The sequence below is a fragment of the Budorcas taxicolor genome, chromosome 4, assembly GCF_023091745.1.
Source record: "Budorcas taxicolor isolate Tak-1 chromosome 4, Takin1.1, whole genome shotgun sequence".
Lineage (NCBI taxonomy): Eukaryota > Metazoa > Chordata > Mammalia > Artiodactyla > Bovidae > Budorcas > Budorcas taxicolor.
Window position 1 is genome coordinate 35,251,049 of NC_068913.1, and position 10,028 is coordinate 35,261,076.

General features: G+C 41.5%; 1 non-coding gene and 1 pseudogene across 1 annotated transcript; both read right to left on the minus strand.

Annotated features, from left to right (window-relative positions):
- Positions 1-1,615: 1,615 nt before the first annotated feature.
- LOC128047110 (U6 spliceosomal RNA) lies at positions 1,616-1,722 on the minus strand. The gene has a single exon (XR_008199299.1). It is a non-coding gene; the product is annotated as a U6 spliceosomal RNA (small nuclear RNA).
- A 3,920-nt stretch (positions 1,723-5,642) lies between these two features.
- Positions 5,643-6,669, minus strand: LOC128046947 (methylosome protein 50-like; annotated as a pseudogene).
- Positions 6,670-10,028: the final 3,359 nt, after the last annotated feature.

Sequence of the window (10,028 nt, forward strand, 5' to 3'; positions counted from 1 at the left end):
CTTTCTGCACAAAAATCTCCCCAGGAACTACTCTAAGTGCTCTATATGTTTTAACCCTGTAAATCCTCACAAGTACTTTTATGTACCTTTAAGGCAAGTGCCATTATGTCCATTTTGCTAATTAAGAAACTGGCACTAAGAAGTTACTTCAGTGTAGCTTTGTCAAGGCTTCAGAGTTGGTAAATGTGCTGAAGCCAGGCTGGACCTGAGTCAGTCTATACTGTTGGCGTCTATGGAGGGTGAGTGTAGCCAGAGCCCAATTTGAGGTTCTGTGAATTTTTAGGGGTTCCTCCATGTGCCCTGAAGCTTCCTTATTCAAGATTAGTCTTCTTGTGGCTAAAGTCTTTCTTAGTTCGTGAAACTGCTTATATAGTCAAGTATATTTGCATAATTTATAGGAGACCTCTATATTCTTTAACATTTCTACCTGCTTCCAGGGATCTGGTGATTGCACTCTCTCTTAAGAGCTGTTTAGATTGTCTTGGTTGTTTGTATGCCTAGTAATTTTGGATTTTATCCTGAACATTTTGAACATTATGCTGTGAACGTTTGGGTTGTGTAAAAATCATCTGGAAATTGTTGATTTTGTTGTTTTAGCAGCAGTCAGCCTAGTTAGGTTCAGACTACAGATTCTATCTTCTGTGGTAGGTGGTTCAGTCTTTAAAGTCTTTCCAGCTCCTGGGATCCCATCTCATGTGTATCCCATCTCATGTGTATCCCACTGGATGTGAGTCTGAGACCTGGGTGGAGTCTACACTGTAGTTCAGTTCTAAAGCCTTCATTATGCTGTTTTGGGTCTACTTTGTGCATTCACATCTTGGAGGTGAGCCTAGGACTTGTGTGGGTTCGTACAGGGATACCCAGGTTGAGAGTCTTCTTGAGCTCCTCTCCTATTATTTCCCCAGTTTCTAAGGTTCGTTATCCCAGCCCCCTGACTGGAAAACTACAGTTTCCCTCAGAGTTTAGCTTCTTCACACTGTTGTGGATTTCCCATACCTGGGGCATAGAGGAAGGAGGAAAAAGAAAGAAATATTCTGGATTTCCCCCATACATTTTTGAAAGTGGGGAGCAAGCTCTTTTTTTTTTTTTACTTTATTTTACTTTACAGTACTGTATTGGTTTTGCCATACATCAACATGTATCCGCCACGGGTGTACATGTGTTCCCAATCCTGAACCCCTCTCCCACCTCCCTTCCCATACCATCTCTCTGGGTCATCCCAATGCACCAGCCCCAAGCATCCTGTATCCTTCATCAAACCTAGACTGGCGATTCGTTTCTTACATGATATTATACATGTTTCAATGCCATTCTCCCAAATCATCCCACCCTCTCCCTCTCCCACAGAGTCCAAAAGACTGTTCTATACATCTGTGTCTCTTTTGCTGTCTCACATACAGGGTTATCGTTACCATCTTTCTAAATTCCATATATATGTGTTAGTATACTGTATTGGTGTTTTTCTTTCTGGCTTACTTCACTCTGTATAATCGGCTCCAGTTTCATCCACCTCATTAGAACTGATTCAAATGTATTCTTTTTAATGGCTGAGTAATACTCCATTGTGTATACGTACCACAGCTTTCTTATCCATTCATCTGCTGATGGACATCTAAAAAATATGGAATGCTTCATGAACTTGCATGTCATCCTTGTGCAGGGGCCATGCTAATCTTCTCTGTATCGTTCCAATTTTAGTATATGTGCTGCCGAAGCGAGCACGGGAGCAAGCTCTTTCCTGGATCTTCTGACTGAAGGTAAAGGCTTTCTTTCAGAGTTTTAGAAGCCCATCCAACCATAATTGTCACTGCACTCATACTGCTTTGGGGAAGGCTGGAATACAGGAAAATAAAACAAAGCAGAGAGATTTCACCAAAGCACACAGGCATGTCACTGCCCCATCCTCTGATAAGAAAAAGCATGTCTTTTGGAGATTTATATCCACACTTGCTGCACAGTTCCAGGATTTGGGTTGCCATTGGTCCAGGCTGGGAAACTGCTGTTCAGGTTGTTCTTTGAGTTTTGGTTGCCTTTTTCAATGTGCTTGCTCTTATTTATTTTCAAAATCCACAGATAGTTGCTTTTTTTGTATTCTGTTGCAGGGGTTTTATTTGTAATTACCAGGAGAGTTAGGGTGTAGTGGGCTTATACCATCTTAAATGGAAACAGAAATTCCTTGGTTAGCTCTTAAACTGAGCTGATACGTATGAGATCTGATATGTCCACTGTGTATTGCGATATAAAGATCTTTAATCCACTAGAGTTACTTATTTGTTGAACAACTTATTCACTAAATATTTGAATACCTACTGTGTTCTACACCTTAAAAATGTGTTAGAATATGTTTATAAATAAGTCCTAGTTTCTACCCAAGTGTTTCATTGTCCAGTACGGAAGACAGATATACCAGTAATTGCAGTACAGAATAAGTGCTATCGTGGATCGTGGATTTTCTTTTATGGGAATGGGTAGAAACCCCAAGAAGTGAACGTCTTCAAAGGCTAAGCTCTTTGGATCAGACGCCCCCTTGGTCTTCTGGCAGCTCCCCGTTGCTTTCTCTGCTTTTTATTAATAGTCCAGAATAGTTCATTCCAAGGTACAACTAGATGTTTCTATTTTACAAAGAGATTTAATGACATATATTTTAAGCAAAATTAAAAGTGAATTCTCACCTAACTGGGTTAGTTGAGACAAATTTATTTAGAAACCAGGAATCTTTTCCAATTTCCTCTGCCATCCTTACACCTTGGTCTCAGGATCTTATCTCTTGACCAAGAGTAAATCCCCTCCATTGCACATTTTGAAAATACATCCTTTTTACCATAGAGCCAGTTCCAAGCTGTAGATATGAATTCTATTTTAGCTTCTTTTCAGGGCTTCAAACCACTCCTGATTTTAGTTATCTATCACTGCTTAAAAAATTATCCCTAAAACTTAGTAGCTTAAAATAGCAAATATCTATTATCTCACATTTTCTGTGAGCCAGATGTTAGATGCCTCTGGTTCTTAGTCCCTTGTGAGGTTTCAGTTAAGCTATCAGATGAGACCACAGTCTCATGTGAGGCTCAACTGGGAAACATGCACTTCTGAGTTTGTTCAGTTCCTCTTAGTGTGTTGGGCTGAGGGCTTCTGTTCTTTGCTAGCTGTTAATGAGTTCTGTGCCATGTATCTACAGTTCCTTGCTATGTCTCTTCAGAGGGCTGCTCTTCACATGACAGCTGACTTCTCTCAGGACAAATGTGTGAGAGAGTGAGAGGACATTAAAGACAGAAGCCGTGGTCTTTATGGAACCTAACCCCAGTAATAAGCCATCACTTTTTGTCATATTCTGTTTGTTAAGAGCAAGCCGCTAATCCAGCCCACACTCGAAACGAAAGGATTGCAAACCTTGACTGCTTGGATCAGTGCATTTCTTATTTGCTTTGCCCAGGACTTCTCTATTTTAAGTCATGGGCTAATATAACCTTCAAATGCTGACTCAAAGCTTCTCAAATTTCATAGATATTTGTTTCTGTCCTTTCATTTTGTTTATTCATCTTACCTTTGAACTATTTCTTTTCTTGTTTGGATTCAATCAAATTAGATCCCCCTTTAAAATATCCTATAAGAAGTCATGGGCTTCCCAGGTGTTGCTGGTGGTAAAGAACCTGCCTGCCAGTGAAGGAGACATAAGACACACAGGTTTGATCCCTAGGTCAGGAAGATCCCCTGCAGAAGGGCATGGCAACCCACTCCAGTATTCTTGCTGGGAGAATCCCATGGACAAAGGAGCTGGCAGGTTATGGGGTCGCCAAGAGTCAGATAGGACTGAAGTGACTTAGCATGCATGCATAAATAAATCATGATGCATATTTATATGTTAATTAAAATAATCATCTTCCTAAAGAAGTCTCTTCTGACTTTCAAAAGGTATGTAAAATATTTAAGACAACATATTTACATTTGGTTTAGATATGCCTTGTGTGGCTTCTGTTCGATTATTACTGTTCATTCCCCAGTTACTTTGGAGAGAGGGAGGAAATTCTTTCACAGTGGAAAAAAATCTTCTTTCATTCAGGACACTTTGAATATAATTTTTCAGGACATGTGATTTTTTTAGAGGAGCTCTATAAATTCAAAATTGTATTATTATTTATGTATTAATGTATAACTAAAGATGCACTTATCAGAATCACAGAAAGGGCATTACTGCTATGGAAAATATACATATTCTATCAAATGATCTGCTCCAATAGGACTGTTACTAATAGAACTAATAATCCTGACATTTTTGCATCATGTGAATTAGAATGGAATGCCACTTATAATCTTCTACTTAGTAAATTTTTGTCTACTTCAGATTTTAATATCTCATGTCCTGTGAAATATATTATTTTTCTTTTTCTTGTGATTTAGATTTTCCCCAATTCTTAAAAGTTTTTAGTTTAACAAAACTAATTCTGGACTGCCCTCTTTCATCTTCTCAAACAATAATTCACTTGCTGCTAAAGCTAATTGAGCATTAATTACCATATTATTATCACAGTGTTACAGCAGCACATGATATTATGTTGGGAGCCATGTGAAATGAGGGCATGAATATTTTGTGCTGAGGGGTTTATGGGTCCAGAGATAGACTCTAAAGACCAGAAAATTGAAGTATAATCACTGGACATAGGTAATACAGAAGTGCAAAAGTCAATTTCACTTACATCTTAGAACAAGATGTATATTTCATTATCTTTTGTCAAAAGCTTTATTCATTGAATCCACCTGTAATGCAGGAGACCCCGTTTCAATTCCTGGGTCAGGAAGATCCCCTGGAGAAGGGAGAGGTTACCCACTCCAATATTCTTGGGCTTCCCTGGCAGCTTGGACAGTAAAGAATCTGCTTGCAATGCGGGAGACCTGAGTTCGATCCCTGGGTCAGGAAGATCCCCTGGAGGAAGGCATGGCAACCCACTCCAGTATCCTTGTCTGGAGAATCCCATGAACAGAGGAGCCTGGCGGGTTATAGTTCATGGAGTCACAAAGAGTTGAACATGACTGAACAACTAAGTAGCAGCAGCACCCATTTATGTCAGTTCTGAGCTGAGAAAGTCACTTTCTCCAGAGCTTACAGTATGATAGAAAAAAACAGTAGTATATGTTAAAAATCTCCTTTTTTAAAAACTTAAAAATTAAGAGCTTTTTAAGAAAAAGATTTTAATATGAAATATTTTATACGGGGTTTCCCTGGTGGCTCAGATGGGAAAGAATCTGCCTGCAATGCAGAAGACCTAGGTTCGAGCCCTGGGTTGGGAAGATTCCTTGGAGAAGTGAATGGCTACCCACTCTATTATGCTTTCCTGGAGAACTCCATAAACTTTTGTCCAAAAAACATTCACCAAAAAAAAAAACAAACAAAAAAAAAAACAAAAAACATTCACCGCCATCTAGCTGATGTAGAAATTTTTTTTTTTCATGTTCAAGAAATTGTTCTTCCCTGTCTATAGGACTTCAGAATCCAGCCTCCCCCAGCCTGAGAGACAATGCCTACTAACTGCACAGATCTGGTGTACTGACACACTGTATAAGGCTCCTGTGTTGTCTCACACAACGAGAGGGCAGGAGCAAAGGGAGTGGATACTCTCGGGGGGTTTGCTTCTTGTCTGAAATCCAGTCTACTCAGCAACACTCTTAGGTCAGGCTCTGGGAGAGCTTCTGTGGGCCTGAAATGGTGGAGGACCTCACGGTCCCGGACCACTGTGGTAAGAAGGGAGTGATTCAGTGCAGACCAAGCAGCATTTCTCACAAAGTTTCTGTGGGCTTGGCTGCTAAACCTCCGAAAGGTCTAAGTCCAGTAGAGCAAGTGAGTAGTTGTCGCTGACAGAGGCCAGGAGGGGAGCACTGTGTGGAGAGAACACCGGCCCAGTGACGCACCAGGACTGCACCACCGAGCTGAGGGCATAGCTTGCACTCAGGTGTCCATAGGAGGACAGTCCCATTCTTATCACCAAAGACAAAGACTTCAGTCTGCTGAGGGTGCAAAGCCAGGGAGGCAAGACGGTAGCCAGAGGCACCGTGGCCCATCTGTGAGGCCGGCTTAGGACAGCAGATATCCTCCCATAAGATTCTGTTGTCCTCGCCTCATGAAAGAAACACAGAATCCTTGTGGAGAAAGGCAGCAACACAGGTGGCCTGCCCAGAATGAGCTTGGTAGGAATTTCGAACCATCTGCCGAGCAAGGTCTCAAACCTTGATCCAGAAGTCTTTGCTACCAGCTCACAGCTTGTGTGCCCGAGCTCGGGACACTGACTGTAGACACAATGTCATCGTGCTTATACTTGCAGAACTTGTGGCAATGAGTGTCTCATTCTCATCCAGCTCCCACAATTCAACAGCCACCAGGATCAGAAACCACTAGGATACCTCTGTCTCCTATCCAAGTGAGGTTAGCCACTCTGGCCTCCGTCTGGACTCCAGCAAAGAAGAAACCTTCCTTGGGGGCGGCACAAAGCGGCCTTGAAAAGCCAGAGGGGGCCAGCCCAGCAGTGGCCACTCAGGTTAGAAGCCTGGAGCAGGAACATCCCATCAAACAGGTACAGTGCAGCCTCCAATACCTGCTCCATAGGCAGGCGCGTTAGGGGGAAAGTTCCACTTTTGGCCACAGGGTCTGGGCACGAGGAAGGACAGGGTTTCCTTCTGCATCTCCACGATTCTAACTCCAGCCTAGACACAAACTAGATGCCCATCTGAGATTCAGCTCAGCAAGTCCCCATGTGGTTCCTCTCTGGGCCTCTGGTCTTCTAAACAGGCTACAGCCTCTATATCTCCTGAAGAAGAAAATATTGAATGTTAATGGTTTATCTATGTAGCAGTCCTTTAAAATCCTCTCCCCAAAGAAGGATATTGAGCAATCATTTTAATTCTTTCTAAACAGCATTATCCACAAATCTTCGTGCTATTAAGCTGTTATTTCTAGATCAAAGACCTTTGGTATTTCCTCTTTGTTTACAGGGTATACTCCAAACTTTTAAGTTGAAAGTATGACACCTTGTGGGGCTTCCCTGGTGGCTCAGATGGTAAAGAATCTGCCTGCTATGTGAGTGACCCAGGTTCAATCCCTGAGTCGAGAAGATCCGCTGGAGAAGAGAATGGCTACCCACTCTGGTATTCTTGCCTGGAAAATTCCTTAGACAGAGGAGCCTGACAGTCTACTGTCCATGAGGTCACAAAGAATCAGACTCAACTGAGCAACTAACACTTTCACTTTTCATGAAAACTTGTGGTTCCAGAAGACTTTTCTAGCCTCACCATTCATTACTTTATTACACTCAAGTTTTGACTTTCATAATGAATAGTTTTTACAACACTGTATTTTAAACTGAACCATGCTCATGCTTTGTGTTATTTGTCTCCTTGCCTTTCCAACAGCTGTTCCTTTCACCTGGCTCTTTATCTGGTTTTTAACCACATGTGACATTGCTCTTTCCCTCCTCTTATTGCCAGGGATATTTGGCAGTATCTGGAGACTTTCTGGTTGGCCCAATTGGAGGATGCCACTGGTGTCTAGTGGATAGAGGCTAGGGATGCTGCTAAACATTCTACAATGCACAAGACAGACACCATGACAAAGAATGATCTGTTCCAAAACATTCCTAGTGCCAAGGTTGAGAATCTCAAGATAGAAAGTCCTGTCCTTTGCTCTTTGTTCAAATTCTAACTGTTCTTTATAGCTTCTTTTAATGATTACCTCCTCCATGAAAGCTGGTCTTGGTCTTTCCATCCACATAATCACTCTTTTGACTTTCAACCTTCCCAGGCAACATCCTTTTTTTCTATTTAGTATTTTATTTTTTATTTATTTAAGGCAATTTTTAAAGAAGCAGTTTTAGATCCACACACAGCAAAATTGAGAGGAAGGTGTGGGGATTTCCCATATGCTTTCTGCTCTCATATGTGCATAATTTCTACCATATCAACATCCTTCACCAGAATGGTACATTTGTTACAATTGCTAAACCTCCATTGGCACATCGTAACCATCCAAAGCCTATAGTTTACACTAGGGTTCACTCTTGATGTTGTATGTTATATGAGTTTGGAAAATGCCTAATGACATGTATCCACCATTATATTATCATACAAAGTATTTTCACTGCCCTAAAAATCTCTCTGCTCCATCTCTCAGAGTCCCCATTCCTTGGCATCCACTGATCTTTTTACTGCCTCCAGGGTTTTGCGTTTTCCAGAATGTCATATAGTTGGAGTCATCAACTACAAGTAAGTAGACTTTTCAGATTGGTTTCTTTTGCCTATTAATATGCATCTAAATTTCCTCTACTGTACAATTGAATGTTCAAACTACTGTACAATTGTACTCATTTCACGTGCTAGCAAGATTATTCTCAAAATCCTTCAAGCTAGGCTTCACCAGCACATGAGCTGAGAAATTCTGCATGTACAAGCTGGGTTTTGAAGGGTCAGAGGAACAGAGATCAGATTGTCAACATTCACTGGATTATGGAGAAAGCAAGGGAGTTCCAGAAAAGTATTTACTTTTGCTTCATTGACTATGCTAAAGCCTTTGACTGTGTGGATCACAACAAACTGTGGAAAATTCTTTAAGAGATGGGAGCACCAAATCATCTTACCTGTCTCCTGAGAGATCTGTATGTGGGTCAAGAAGCAACAGAACTGGACATGGAAAAATTCACTGGTTCCAAATTGGGAAAGAAGTACTATAAGGCTGTACATTGTTACTCTCTTTATTTAACTAACATGCAGAGTACATCATGTGAAATGCTGGGCTGGATGAATCACAGGCTGGAATCAAGATTGCAGGGAGAAATATCAACAACCTCAGATATGCAGAAAATACCACTCTAATGACAGAAAGTAAAGAGGAACTAAAGAGCCTCTTGATGAGAGTGAAAGAGGAGAGTGGAAAAAAAAAAAAAAACAGCTTGAAATTCAGCATTAAAAAAACTAAGGTCATGGCATCTGGTCCCATCACTTTATGGCAAAAAGAAGGGTAAAAAGTGGAAGCAGTGACAGACTTTGCTTTTTGGGGCTCCAAAATCACTGCAGATGGTGACTGCAGCCACAAAATTAAAAGACACTTGCTCCTTGGAAGGAAAGCCATGACAAACCTAGACAGCTTATTAAAAAGCAGAGACATCACTTTGCAGACAAAAGTTCATATAGTTAAAGCTACGATTTTTCCAGTAGTTATGTATGGAAATGAGAGTTGGACCATAAAGAAGGTTGAGCATTGAAGAATTGATGTCTTTGAATTGTAGTGCTGGAGAAGACTCTTGAGAGTCCCTTGGACTGCAAGAAGATCAAAACAGTCAACCCTAAAGGAAATCAATCCTGAATATTCATTGGAAGTACGGATGCTGAAGCTGAAACTCTAAGACTTTGGCCACCTGATGCAAAGAGCCGACTTGTTGAAATAAACCCTGATGCTGGGAAAGACTGAAGGCAAAAAGAGAAGGAAGAGCAGAGGATGGGATGGTTAGATGGCATCGCTGACTCAATGGACATGAATTTGAGCAAACTCTGGGAGATAGTGGAGGACAGAGGAACACGGCCTGCTGCAGTCCATGGGGTCACAAACAGTTGCATGTGACTTAGTGACTGACTGAACAACAGCAGATTTCCTCGATTTTTTTATGGCTTAGTAGCTCACTTCTTTTTTGCACTGAATAACATTCCACTGTGCCAGTACTCTTGCCTGGAAAATCCCATGGATGGAGGAGCCTGGTAGGCTGCAGTCCATGGGGTCACTGAGGGTAGGACATGACTGAGCGACTTCACTTTCACTTTTCACTTTCCTGCATTGGAGAAGGAAATGGCAACCCACTCCAGTGTTCTTGCCTGGAGAATCCCAGGGACGGCGAGCCTGGCGGGCTGCCGTCTAAGGGGTCGCCCAGAGTCGGACACGACTGAAGCGACTTAGCAGGTAGCAGGTGTAGGTATAGCACAGTTTATTTATCCATTCATCTACTATAAGACGTTTTGGTTGCTTCCAAGATTTTGCAATTCTTGATAAACCTGCTGTA